Source organism: Desmodus rotundus, chromosome X (genome assembly GCF_022682495.2).
Source record: "Desmodus rotundus isolate HL8 chromosome X, HLdesRot8A.1, whole genome shotgun sequence".
Classification (NCBI taxonomy): domain Eukaryota; kingdom Metazoa; phylum Chordata; class Mammalia; order Chiroptera; family Phyllostomidae; genus Desmodus; species Desmodus rotundus.
Genome location: NC_071400.1, coordinates 43802076 through 43815670, shown reverse-complemented (window position 1 = coordinate 43815670; position 13595 = coordinate 43802076).

Below are 13595 nucleotides of genomic sequence, written 5' to 3'. Positions count from 1 at the left end.
ACAGAACCCATTTATGATAAAAAGACTCTGCAAAGTGGGAGTAGAGGGAACATTCCTCAACATAATAAAGGCCATATATGAAAAACCTGGAACCAACATCATACTCAACAGACAAAAACTGAAAGCTTTCCCACTAAGATCAGGAACAAGTCAAGGATGTCCACTTTCACCACTTCTATTCAATACAGTACTGAAAGTCCTAGCCTCAGCGATCAGACAAGAATATTGATAGAATCATCTAAGTAGAAAATAACTTTACCAAGAATTAGAAGTATTATTGAAGGAAGCAACAGCCAACCAGTACTAAGATTTTAAATAAGGGGGAATAATGTGGGGGGATTATAAATGACTGCAACAAGGATGGGCAGTGGGTAAAATAGTTTGGTAGCAAAGGATACAAATGTGAGGATTAACAAAGAGAAAGGAGAGACAATAATCTAAGAGACAGGTCTTTGGAAGCTGCAACATGGTATAAAGGAAAAGGTGAGAGTACTGGGGAAGGGAATGTAGAAAAGGTAATGAGAAATGATTAGAAATCTCTGGACTTCATCATAGCAATAATAGTGACTTGTTTTCAAAATGCTCATTTATTTGATAACATTTAATTTGTATTTTTTAATATGGAAGTGACAAGCTTACTAATTGTGGTCTTAATTTGTTCTCACTGAATTTCCTCTTCTCAAGTTATAGATGGTTCATTTTCTTAAACTTGCTGGACAAGAAATAAATGTTAAAAAGCTATGCAGGAAAGAAAATATCGCAAATCATGGAGAAGACCACAGTGGATTTCAATTTGGTAGAATCTAGTATTTACCACTGTTTTTTTCTTTCTGGATCTGCCTCTGGTGATGTCAGATGTTGACCCCATGTGACCTTAGGCAGCCCACTCCAAGACTTCCAGGGCTCTACTATCTGTGACTGTCTCCTTCAAATGTTAATCTAATCACTCTAAACTCAGCAGTGAAGCTTAAGCTCCATAGTGAAGGTTAGAATCACTCCTGGTGTTGGGACTGTTGTTTCACCTCAGGCTGCTACTGCTCATAAAGTAGTGGTCTGCCTGAGCACGATGCACCAGGATCCCAGAGGCTACACTCACAGTTCTTTCTCCAAAGCTTCCATCCCCGGTGTCTCCTGAGGTATCTCCAGCCCACTCTGTCCCTTGACATTGGCAGAGCCCCAGGTACATGGCTACAAATGAAAATGCGTGTGTTGGACTTTTATTTATTTATTTATTTGAGTATTTAAATGTTGCTCAATTACAGTTGTCTGCATTTATGCCCATGACTCCCCCAAACCCCAGACAAACCCAAAAACCTCCCTTGCTTCACACAACCCTTGGTTTTGTCCATGTGTCCTTTGTACTTTCTCCAGAAAACCCTTCCCCAAGTTATCCCCTCTCACCTCCCCTATGGTTACTGTCAGATTGTTCTTAATTTCAAAGTCTCTGGTTATATTATCCTTACTTTTTCCTTTTGTTGATTAGGTTTCACTTAAAGGTGAGATCATATGGTATTTGTCCCTCACTGCCTGGCTTATTTCACTTAGCATAATGATCTCCAGTTCCATCCATGCTGTTGCAAAGGGTAGAAGCTCCTTCTTTCTCACTGCTGTGTAATATAACATTATGTAAATGTACCATACTTTTTCAATCCATTCATTTGCTAATGGGCACTTAGGGTGCTTCCAGAACTTGGCTATTGTAAATTGTGCTGCTATGAACATTGGTGTGCATAGGTTCTTTTGAACTGGTGTTTCAGGGTTCTTAGAATATAATCCCAGCAGTGGAATTGTTGGGTCAAAAGACACTTCCATTTTTAGTTTTCTGAGGAAATTCCATACTGTTTTCCACAGTGGTTGCACCAGTCTGCATTCCCAATAACAGCGCCCTAACGTTCCCTTTTCTCCACATCCTCTGCAACACTTGTTTGCTGATTTGTTTATGATGGCCATTTTGACCTATGTGAAATGGTATTTCATTGTGGTTTTCATTTGCATCTCTCCGATGGTTAGTGATGCTGAGCATCTTTTCCCATGTCTTTGGGCCCTCTTGTCCTCCTTGGAGAAGTGTCTGTTCAAGAATTTTGCCCACTTTTTAATTGGGTTGTTTGTCTTCCTGGAGTGGAGTCATGTGAGTTCTTTATAAATTTTGGAAATCAAACACTTGTCCTAGGTATCACTGGCAAATATGTCCTCACATATAGTTGGTTCTTTTTTTATATTAATGCTGTTTTCTTTGTCATGCAATAGCTTTTTATTCTGATGAGGTCCCACTTGTTTATTCTTTCCCTTATGTCCCTTGCTTTAGGGGAGTTATAGTCAAGATATTGCTGCGTGGAATGTGCCAGATTTTCCTGCTGATGTTTTCCTCTAGGACTTTCATGGTGTCAGAAATTTTATTTAAGTCTTTTATCCCATTTGAATATATTTTTGTGTATGGTGTAAGTTAGAATCAAGTTTCATTTTTTTTGCATGTAGCTGTCCAGCTCTCCCAACAGCATTTGTTGAAGAGGCTCTTTTTAGTCCATTTTATGCTTGTTCCCATTTTGTCAAATATTAACTGCTCATAGAGACTTGGGATTATTTCTGGGTTCTTTGTTCTGTTCCATTGGTCTATGTGTCTGTTCCTACACCCCTACCAGACTGTTTTGATTACAGTGTTCTTGTAATACAGTTTGATATCAGGTATTGTGATCCCTCATACTTTGTTCTTCTTTCTTAAAATTGCTGCTGCTATGTGGGGTCATTTAGGGTTCCATATAAATTTCTGAAATGTTTGTTCTATATTTGTGATATATCATTGCTACTTTAATAGGGATTGCTTTGAATCTATAAATTGTTTTGGGTAGTACAGACATTTTGATGATGTCAATTCTTCCAATCCATGAGCATGCTATCTATGGACTTCCATTTGTATCTTCCTTCATTTCTTTCTTCAATGTTGTGTAGTGTTCTGAGTACAGGTCTTTTACATCCTTGGTTAGGTTTATTCCTAGGTACTTTATTTTCATTGTTGCTGTAGCAATGGTATTTTTTTTCTAATTTCTGTTTCTAATATTTCATTGTTGGTGTACAGAAATACCTTTGATTTCTGACTATTGACTTTGTATCCCGCTGTTTTTCCAAATTAACTTATTAGGTCTCGTAGTTTTTTTGGTGGATTCTGTAGTATTTTTTATGTACAATATCATGTCATCTGCAAACAATGACAGTTTTGCTTTCTCCTTTCCAACTTGGATGCCTTTTACTTCTGCTTCTTGTCTGATTACTGTGTCTAGAACTTCTGATACTATGTCGAATAGGAGAAGTGAAAGTGGGCATCCTTGTGTTATTTCTGATCTTAGTGGGAAAGCTCTAAGTTTTTGCCCATTGTGTATGATGTTGGCTGTAGGTCTCTGGTATATGGCCTTTATTACGTTGAGGAATGTTCCCAGTATTTCCACTTTGCAGAGTGTTTTTATCATAAATGGGTGCTGTACCTTATCAAATGCTTTTACCGCATCTATTCATATCATCATGTGAATTTTGTCTTTCCTTTTGTTTCTGTGATATATTACGCTTACTAATCTGTTAATATTGTACCATTATTCCATCCCTGGGATAATTCACACTGGATCATGGTTTTTGAACATTTTTGGATTTTATTTTATTTTATTTATATTTTTCAGTATGTTAGATCATTTAATTTTTGACATCTTTTAAAAAAATTTCTATTCATTTACAATTGTCTGCATTTTCTCCCCTTCTCTACACCCCACCCCAGCCAGTCCCACCTCCCTCCCCCACCTCTACCCTCCCCCTTCATTTTGTCCTTGTGTCCTGTATAGTAGCTCAATTTTGAGAAAAAAGAACAAAGCAGGAGGGATCACAATACCTGATATCAAACTGTATTACAAGGCCACTGTAATCAAAACAGCCTGGTGCTGGCATAAAAACAGGCACATATACCAATGGAACAGAACAGAGAGCCCAGAAATAAACTCAAGTCTTTATGGTCAATTAATATTTGACAAAGGAGGCAGGAGCATAAAATGGAGCAAAAACAGCCTCTTCAACAGATGGTGTTGGGAGATCTGGACAGCTACATGCAAAAAAAGGAAACTCCATCACCAACTTACACCATACACAAAAATAAATTCAAGATGGGTAAAAGACTTAAGTATAAGTCGTAACACCATAAAAGTCCTTGAGGAAAACATTGTCAGGAAAATCTCAGACATTCCATGCAACAACATCCTCACAGACATTTTCCCTAAAGCAAGGGACATGAAGGAAAGAATAAACAAATGGGATCTCATCAGAATAAAAAGCTTCTGCATGGCTAAGGAAAACAGCACCAAATTACAAAGAGAACCAACAGTATGGGAAAACATATTTGCTAATGAAACCTCAGACAAGGGCCTGATCTCCAAAATATATAAAGAACTGACTCGACTCCACTCCAGGAAGACAAACAACCCAATTAAAAAATGGGCAAAGGACTTGAACACACACTTCTCCAAGGAAGACATACAGAGGGCCCAGAGACATATGAAAAGATGCTCAGCATCACTAGCCATCAGAGAAGTGCAAATTAAAACCACCATGAGGTACCATCTCACACCAGTCAGAGTGGCCAACATAAACAAATCCACAAACAAATGTTGGAGAGGATGTGGAGAAAAGGGAACCCTAGTGCACTGTTGGTGGGAATGCAGACTGGTGAGGCCACTGTGGAAAACAGTATGGAAATTCCTCAGAAAACTAAAAATGGAACTGCCCTTTGACCCAGCAATTCTGCTGCTGGGATTATACCCTAAGAACCCTGAAACACCAATCCAAAAGAACCTGTGCACCCCAATGTTCATAGCAGCACAATTTACTGTAGCCAAGTACTGGAAGCAACCTAAGTGGCCATCAGCAAACGAGTGGATCCAAAAACTATGGTATATTTACACAATGGAATTATGTGCAGCAGAGAGAAAGAAGGAGCTTGTACCCTTTGCAACAGCATGGATGGAACTGGAGAGCATTATGCTAAGTGAAATAAGCCAGGCGGTGAGGGACAAGTACCATATGATCTCACCTTTAACTGGAACATAATCAATAGAAGAAAAACGGAAGCGAAATATAACCAGAGACATTGAAGTTGAGAACAATCTAACAATAGCCGGGGTGGGTGAGATAGTGGGAAGAGGGGATTCCAGGAGCTACTATAAAGGACACATGGACAAAACCAACGGGGAGGGTGGACGTGGGGAAGGGAGGTGGGTTCAGCTGGGGTGGGGTGGAGGGATGGGGAGAAAAGGCATACAACTGTAATTGAATAACAATAAAAATTAAAAAAAAATCTCCCTTTGAAAACTATACCAGTTACTCTCATTTATGATATCTTCAGGTGCTACTTATTGTCAAAAATATTTGCACTTCAAAAAAACCAAAAAATATCTGTTGTTTTAAATGATGCTACAAATAAAATAGAAGCTAACACAGACTTGGGATAAATATATGCAACACATATCTGTTAAAGATACAGATTTTACATATGTAGCTAAAAGATATTTAAAAATCAATCATGAAAAGATAATCCTTTAAAAGATAAGGACTGTATCTTTTAAAATGAGTAAAAATTTTGTGCAAACCATTCACAATGTGCTAATGAAATATGAAAATTTGATGATTTTTTCCCATCAGGAAAATGCAAATTAAAACTCAAGAGAACACTCCTTTATACCAAATAAAGCAGCTAAAAAGTTAAAGACTGAGAATGCCAATTGTTAGCAATGGTCACTTTCTTAAAATCCTGGTGAAGTGGGAAACCTAGAAAAACTATTTGGCAATTCCAGTCCCATATATTTACTCAAGTGAATTAAAAGCATGATGTATAAAACACTTGTTGGATGACATGCATAGCAGCTTATTCATGATATCTAAAACCTGAAATCAGTTAAATTGCACATAATATATGAATGTCTAAGCAAACTATGTTATATTCATACAATGAATTAGCAGTATAAAAGTAACAAATTACTAAAAGATTCAAAAACATAAAGACTCTACATATAATTGCCAGACGTGAAACAGCACATTCTTGAGAATATCATTTATACGAAGTTCAGGAACATGCGAGACTAGTTTATGGTGGTACAGATTAGAAAAATGACTATCTGTAGAAAGGATCATGAAAAAACAAAACAAAAAAACCAAAAAACTATGGTATATTTACACAATGGAATTCTACGCAGCAGAGAGTAAGAAGGAGCTTATACCCTTTGCAACAGCATGGATGGAACTGGAGAGCATGATGTTAAGTGAAATTAGCCAGACAGTGAGGGACAAATACCATATGATCTCACCTTTAACTGGAACATAATAAATAGAAGAAAAAAGGAAGTGAAATATAACCAGAGACTTTGAAGTTAAGAACAATCTAACAATGGTCAGGGGGGAGTGGGGAGGGGACAGTGAGGAGAGGGAATTACAGGAACTACTATAAAGGACACATGGACAAAATCAAGGGGGAGGGTGGAGGTGGGGTAGGGCGGGGGGTTCAGCTGGGGTGGGGTGGAGGGATGGGGATAAAAGGCACACAACTGTAAATGAATAACAATACAAAATTAAAATTAAAAATAATTTTGTAAAAAAAAAAAAAGATATATTCTTAAAAAAAAAATTCCTCCTGTTCAAGCCTGCTGTTCCTAACAAGCCTGTGTCCTCTCATACAGCCCAACTCTTCACCCAGACCAGAGACTATCCAGGTCAGGGTCTGTCACAGTTCATCTTTTCCCAGCTGTAGTCCACAGTCTCTGCAGGTGCACACAGCTCCTGTGTGTTTGGTGCTTCGTCCTTATTCCACCCAGCAACTTCAAGCATCCAGGTCCATCCTGGTGCTGCTCGAACCTCCCTGTTTGGCAGGGGAGGGAGTCGATGACCTGGCTCTCTCCCGAGAATCCTGTGGCAGACCCAGTGGGCACCGGGCCTGGGGCTGCAGCCTCATTGGTCCCCGCGCTGGTCCCAAGGACCTTATTGTCCCAAAGCAATCTCATCACCATATGATTTTTCAATGTCTTCTACAGTTTGGGCCTCCAACCTTCATATATGCTGGGATACCATTGGCTGTTCCCTCCGTTCCTTGGAAGATTGGCTAGGTGTTCCACCTGTGTGAGGGTGAAGTGGACTCTGCTCCCACCTGTGTTGCCACCTTCTTCGAATTGTGCCTTAGCCTTTTAAAAGGCCCTTTGTGTCTCTAGCTGTCTGTCTCCAGCAGAGAGCAATCCTGCTGCTTTTCCCTGCCGGTTGTTATCTATGTACTTTTTGGGCTTTGATGCTCTGCTAGGGATCCCAGCTTAGGGTTTAGACCCCACACTTCTCAGTTGGATCCAATCATCCCTCCAGCACTGTCACCCGTGGGCTTCCAGCCAGCCTTCTCGAGTCTCCACTGCACTCCTTACCAGTCAGTCAGTGCTGAAGCTGATTATTCTGTCTGTCCAAGGTTGTAAGGCTTTTCTCTCACTATTGTTCAGTTGTTTGTTCTGGGTGATTTCTCCAAAATTTAGTTGTAATTCCAGATTTGTCCTAGGAGGAGGTTAGTGTGGCTTCCATTCACCCCTCTGCCATCTTGCCTCCTCCTCATTCAGGTTTGTGGAGTAAAATTCATAAATGCTTTTATGCATTGTCAAGTAAAGAACTCATTTTTCCAGCCTAACATATAATATTAATTTTACTTGTAAGGAGAAGATATTCATTTTTATATAGTCCATTTTTCTCTGAACTCTATTATATTCATTTCTGACTCTCTCAACTTGTGAAACTCAAGTTAATGGTGTTGCATGCATGCTTTTAGAGTTTTGGAAACATGGTCTCATTTGGCATGCATTTTAATGGCTACCTATTCACCTGGAAGACATCATTTATCTGATACAAAGTACCTACAGGGAATACCTGGAATTAGATATATCTATTTATGGGAACGTAATTTAAAATTTTGGATCAAAAAGTACATATTGACAATCTTTGATGACCACTAAATATGTCTCAGGATGTTACAACAGAGTCAATCTTGTGAAAAAGATCACATTTAAACCCGATGTTTGTACAAAACAGCCAGTAGACTGGCTTTTGTGCTGTTTTTATCTTATTAACAATATTTGTCATTATTCATGATCTTCGAGTGATTACTAAAGAGGTACAGTTGTCCCTTATGTGTTGCAGTTAAAGGTAAAAGAAAAAATCTTTAAAATACATTATTTTAATTTTATTTTGACTTATCTTTATTTTTTCACATTTTTATTGTTGTTCAAGTATAGTTGTCTCCATTCCCCCAAAAAATTTGTTAAAGGAATATTTTGACTTATCTTTAATTTCATATCTATAGCATAAAATCATTTGAGATACTCCAAGTAGGTCATTACCTTTTAGTCATCAGAACACAGATGATACTTTGATGAATCTAATGAATTTTTTTAAATTTCTAAGCTTCTGTTAATAAAATAGCAATGAGGACAATCAAGGTAAAAAGGGCGTAATTCTCCCTTTAAACTCATGTTTTTCTTGAGCCTTTGTTGTATGTTAAGCAAGAAATGAGGCACTTAGAGATACTGGGTAGCAAAGCTACAAAAACAAGTTAATCCTGAACCAGATTTTTTTAATTACTTTTTTTTTATTGTTATTCAATTAGAGTTGTGTGCCCTTTCTCCCCATCCCTCCACCCCACCCCCACTGACCCCCTTCCCTCTCCCACCTCCACCCTCCCCCTTGATTTGGTCCATGTGTCCTTTATAGTAGTTCCTGTAATCCCCTCTCCTCACTGTCCCCTCCCCACTCCCCCCTGCCCATTGTTAGATTGTTCTTAACTTCAATGTCTCTGGTTATATTTCGCTTCCTTTTTTCTTCTATTTATTCTGTTCCAGTTAAAGGTGGGATCATATGGTATTTGTCCCTCACCGCGTGGCTTATTTCACTTAGCATAATGCTCTCCAGTTCCATCCATGCTGTTGCAAAGGGTATAAGCTCCTTCTTTCTCTCTGCTGCATAGAATTCCATTGTGTAAATACACCATAGTTTTTGGATCCACTCGTTTGCTGATGGGCATTTAGCTGAACCAGATTTTTTACTCATCTACAGAGTAGGCAGTGGAATAGATTCTGAAAATATAAATCCATATAAAATCAATTTTACTCCCTCAGCAACTATTCTTATTTAATTAATTGGCATGATTGTGATCAACATAAGACATGGCATATAGCCTTGTTTACTGAAACATCTTTGGCCTTTAATTCATTAGCTGCCTCCATTGAATTTTTGGAATTAAAGAGCAGCCATGCTCAGTAGCTTTATTATCTACAGGAACCTGGGAACCCTTAAGTAAAGGCTAAAGGCCCAATAAATTTTTTTAAAAGGGCTATTAGATTTTTAATCACAGTATAGGAAAATGATTCAGTAGTAGGCTTGCAGTATTGGTGTTTTTAAACCCACGAGTCCCTTTGAGAGTGATAAAGTTACTAGTGGACACTTCTATTAATGACCTACCCCATTCCCAAGTTTTGGTAAAAGATCCCTAGGATAATGTCCTCTCTTAACCTTGGAACATCACCCTGCCTATTTTAATATAAATCTGTGATATTTTTGTTCCTTGGCTCATAACATTGCCCTTTAAAATAAAGTCTGTGGAGCTTATATATCAAGCACATGAGTCAATTTGACTGTAATAGGCTTAGCACATTGAATTTATTCTCATTGCCCAGACAATCCTTTCATGTCTGAGTAACCAAACTCCTGAATGCCTGGCTACACTTGAGAAATTGTGACCATACCCAGGTGGCCCTGCCAGCAAAGCTTGATGAACACTTCTCCAGAATGTTCCAAAACAACAGACATTCATAAGTGCCTTTAATGTTTCTGTGACCTGATACGAGAAGTGCTATTCTTCTATGGTCCTGGTTTAAGGGTTCAGCTTCTTAGACAAACTGCCAAGATTTCTCCACTTCCTATTTCCCACCATTACCCTTCACTAAACTCTTTCTTAAATGCTAAGAAACTATAAATCTTTACTCTTCTCATCAGACAAGTGTTCCCTTTAGAGAAGGTCCCTCTTCATTGGAATTCAGATCACTGCAGTGGGATGGGAAGGGAGTCAGCATTAAAACATGCTTGTGTTTTACCCATGCTGCAGGAGTGTGTGTGTTTGTGTATAGTCCCATGAATTTAGAGGAAAATCAATCAGTTTCTAATTCCACCACTATACCCAGAAAGATTTTAGTGAGATAAATATCTTGCTACTTGACCAAAATTTTTAATGGAACTATGGGCAGAACCCCTAACATCTTCCACTTAGTGCATTATTATACCCTTTAAAATATGAATATTCTTTGAATGAGTCTTAACTCTGAGGCATTAGATAAGTATATTTCAATAATGACATCAATCATAATTTAATATTTTTATTTTTAGAGGTTGAACAATGGTTCATTGAAGACTTTATTATGGATCTTAGCAGTCTCTAAGATGATTTCAATAAATTATAAAGTTAGAGTACAGATTGAATACAAATCAATTTAAGCAAGCACATTTTTTATATTAAAATCAATTTTATTTTTAAACATTAGCAATGAACAATTTGAATGTGAAACTAAAACAATTTTATTTAAGTAGCTGCAAAAAGGATAAAATTCTTAGGAATACTTTTTTTTCTATTTAAAACTTGTATTCTAAAAACAAAACATTGTTGAAAGCTTTGAAGAAGTTACAAATAAACTGAACATGTGAAAGAGCTCACATGTTTATGGATCAGAATAGAAGACAAAATATTGTCAAGATGGTAATCTACAAATTAACCTGAATTCTCAACACAATTCTTGTTAAAATCGCAAGTGGTATTTTTGCTACCACTTGGAATAGCAACTTACTACAAAGCTAAAAAGATAGTGGTACCAGAATAAGTATAGACATATAGATCAGTGTAATAGAGTGGGGGAGGGACGAGAAGTAAACTTTAACATTTATGGTCAATTAGTTTAGTTTAACAGGGAGCCAAGACAATTCAATAGAGGTAGTCTTTCCAACAAAAGTAAGTAAGCACATTTTTGAAAAGAATTGAGGAATATCTCTAAGGTCCCATTGAATACATGTAGCATTATTCCTAGTTTATGGATACTGTCTTAATTAAATAAGTCCTGGGAGAAAATAATTAGCGATTAATTTAACTATAAATTGGTACCACTGAAAATATTAAGATTTATGCGTTTATGGTTTGTGTATGTGGTATGTGTGAGTGTGGGTGTGTGCATACATGTGATTACTGCTTTGTCTATTTTACTATCTAAATCCTTTCTTACTGTTTCCTCTGAGGATCTTACCTTACTTCAACATACCTAATCACTCAGAATTTTGCTTTACTAGTATTCAAATATTTCCAATGCCTTTTATTTTGGTAAGGGTTTTGATGGAAAAAAATCCAGCTAAAGTACACTAAAAACTGTACTCTCTTCCAATAATGCTCAACCTACCACAACCTTCATGCTTCAAATAACAGGGCTAGGTAATTGGCTTGTCAAGAATCTATTTCTGTGATGGGCCAGGGCTTACCAGTGTTTTTTCTATTACTGTGCACTGAATATGAAATTTAATTGTCTCTACACTTTCTTGTTTTAGCTGGCAAAGGATATAAAAATTCCAAATAGATTAACGTGTAAATTTAAAATATTTATTACCTATTAACCACTTTAAATGTTTTTAGTTCCATTTGGCTACCCAACATTTCAATGTTTTGTCTTAATATATGCCTGCCTTGCTTTCTTCACTAACACCTTATCCTTTAAAGCTAAGTTACACATTTTGCAATCTCTCTGGCTTGTTTATTTTGGGACATCTCTGTATATGCAGCTCACTATTGCTTATGTTTATTAGAATAACAACCACAGAGCACAATGGGAGTTGACTTTCTAAAATAGTTTACTCTCTCACTGCCTTAAATATGATTTTAAAATAAAGATTATTTTTGAAAATTAACTTTGAGTAAATATTATGAAGTAAAATGAATTCTTAAAAGACCTTATTCTACACACTACTTAAATGAGAAATTTTTCTGAAATTCAAAAACACCAAGCTCCTTTTGCTCGGTGATGAAGTACTTGCACAAAGTTCCCCATGGCTTTTTTGTTGTACAAATGTATAATAATGAAGGAAATAATTTGACATTAAATTGTTTTCTCTTTAAACTACTGCTTTTAAAAAGTCATTCAAGTTGTAAACACTCACGAATAAGCCAGCTTTAGGATCACATTATTGCATCACAGTAACAGAAATGTGAATCACATTTATTTTTTTAATTTATAGATTCAGGTTCTCCTAAATTCTCATTATTGAGCTACTGAACCCTTGATATAAGTTGTTAGGAAAATCCAAATCATCATTCCTGGCCCTAAGGTGCCAAGAAAATAATGTCCTATCATGAAATCACAGTCAGCTGTTTTTGTATTTTGGTAAACAAGGTAGTTTGAAAATTACGATCCCACTAGCACTGTCTTCAGATTTTAGAAGCAGACTAGAGGAATTATACTGAGGTATACTTTGTGGTAGTTCTGTTACCTCTCTATTGTCCCAGAGAACTAACTATGCTTTGAGGATGGGTATGCAGAAATTATGTTTTTCACCAAGTAGAAGTTACCATAGGTGACCAAAAACAACCTATGTATGGAGTGTATAACATATAGTCATGATAAACTAGCATGATTTTCAGTACTCTAAATTTGTGGACTTAGGTATTTGATCAAAGTTGTATTTTTTCTCTTTTTTTTTCCACTTTTTTTTACCTATAACATTAAGTTCCTACATGTGGACTTGTCACTATTAGATTAATTTCCAATTTTACAGAAATAGAAATATAAAAAACAAATTTTACTACCCCAATTTTTTTGTTATTACACTTTTAATAACTGAAGGGAAATTTTTTATAGTTTAATCTGGAGTTGGGAAATTATTCAGTGTTGTCTGATGGTCACACTGTTAACCAGATAAGAATTTTGATAAATCAACCAATCTGTTCTTGGGGGTAGAATTTGATGTCTACATTAAACTATTCAAACAACAACAGCAACAACAAACTAATTCTACAGTATATGTGTATAGGAATTCAGTCCTGTATTCAGGCTTGCAAGTGTATGATTTGGTGGATTTTACAGGTGATTGCCCATCTGTGGGAGTTCTGAGGGAAATAAAGCATCTGAGGTTTTCTTTCTTTCTTCTGGTAGGGAGAAAACCAGCTTAACATTCAGTGAAAAGAATCCAATTTGTTCTGTAACTGTGGGCTTAACTGTCATGGAGCAAAGAGAAAATTGGTGGCTTTGCCCCCTTTACCACTGTAGTTTTCTCCATTCATGTAGTCCTTAGTCTGGTTTATATCATAGTCCTTATTATTCCTATTTCATAATCTAATGTTTAGGTCTTTATATGACTTTGAAAATTACTATATGGTTTGTTGCTACATTTATTTATTTCTGAAAAACATCATTTCAGGGGCAAGTCTTTTCAAAGCTGCTTGAAATCTAACTCAATACAGGTTTCTTTACTCCATGTTATAAAAATCTGAATATAGATACTGTCTAAACTGCCCAAATAAAAAT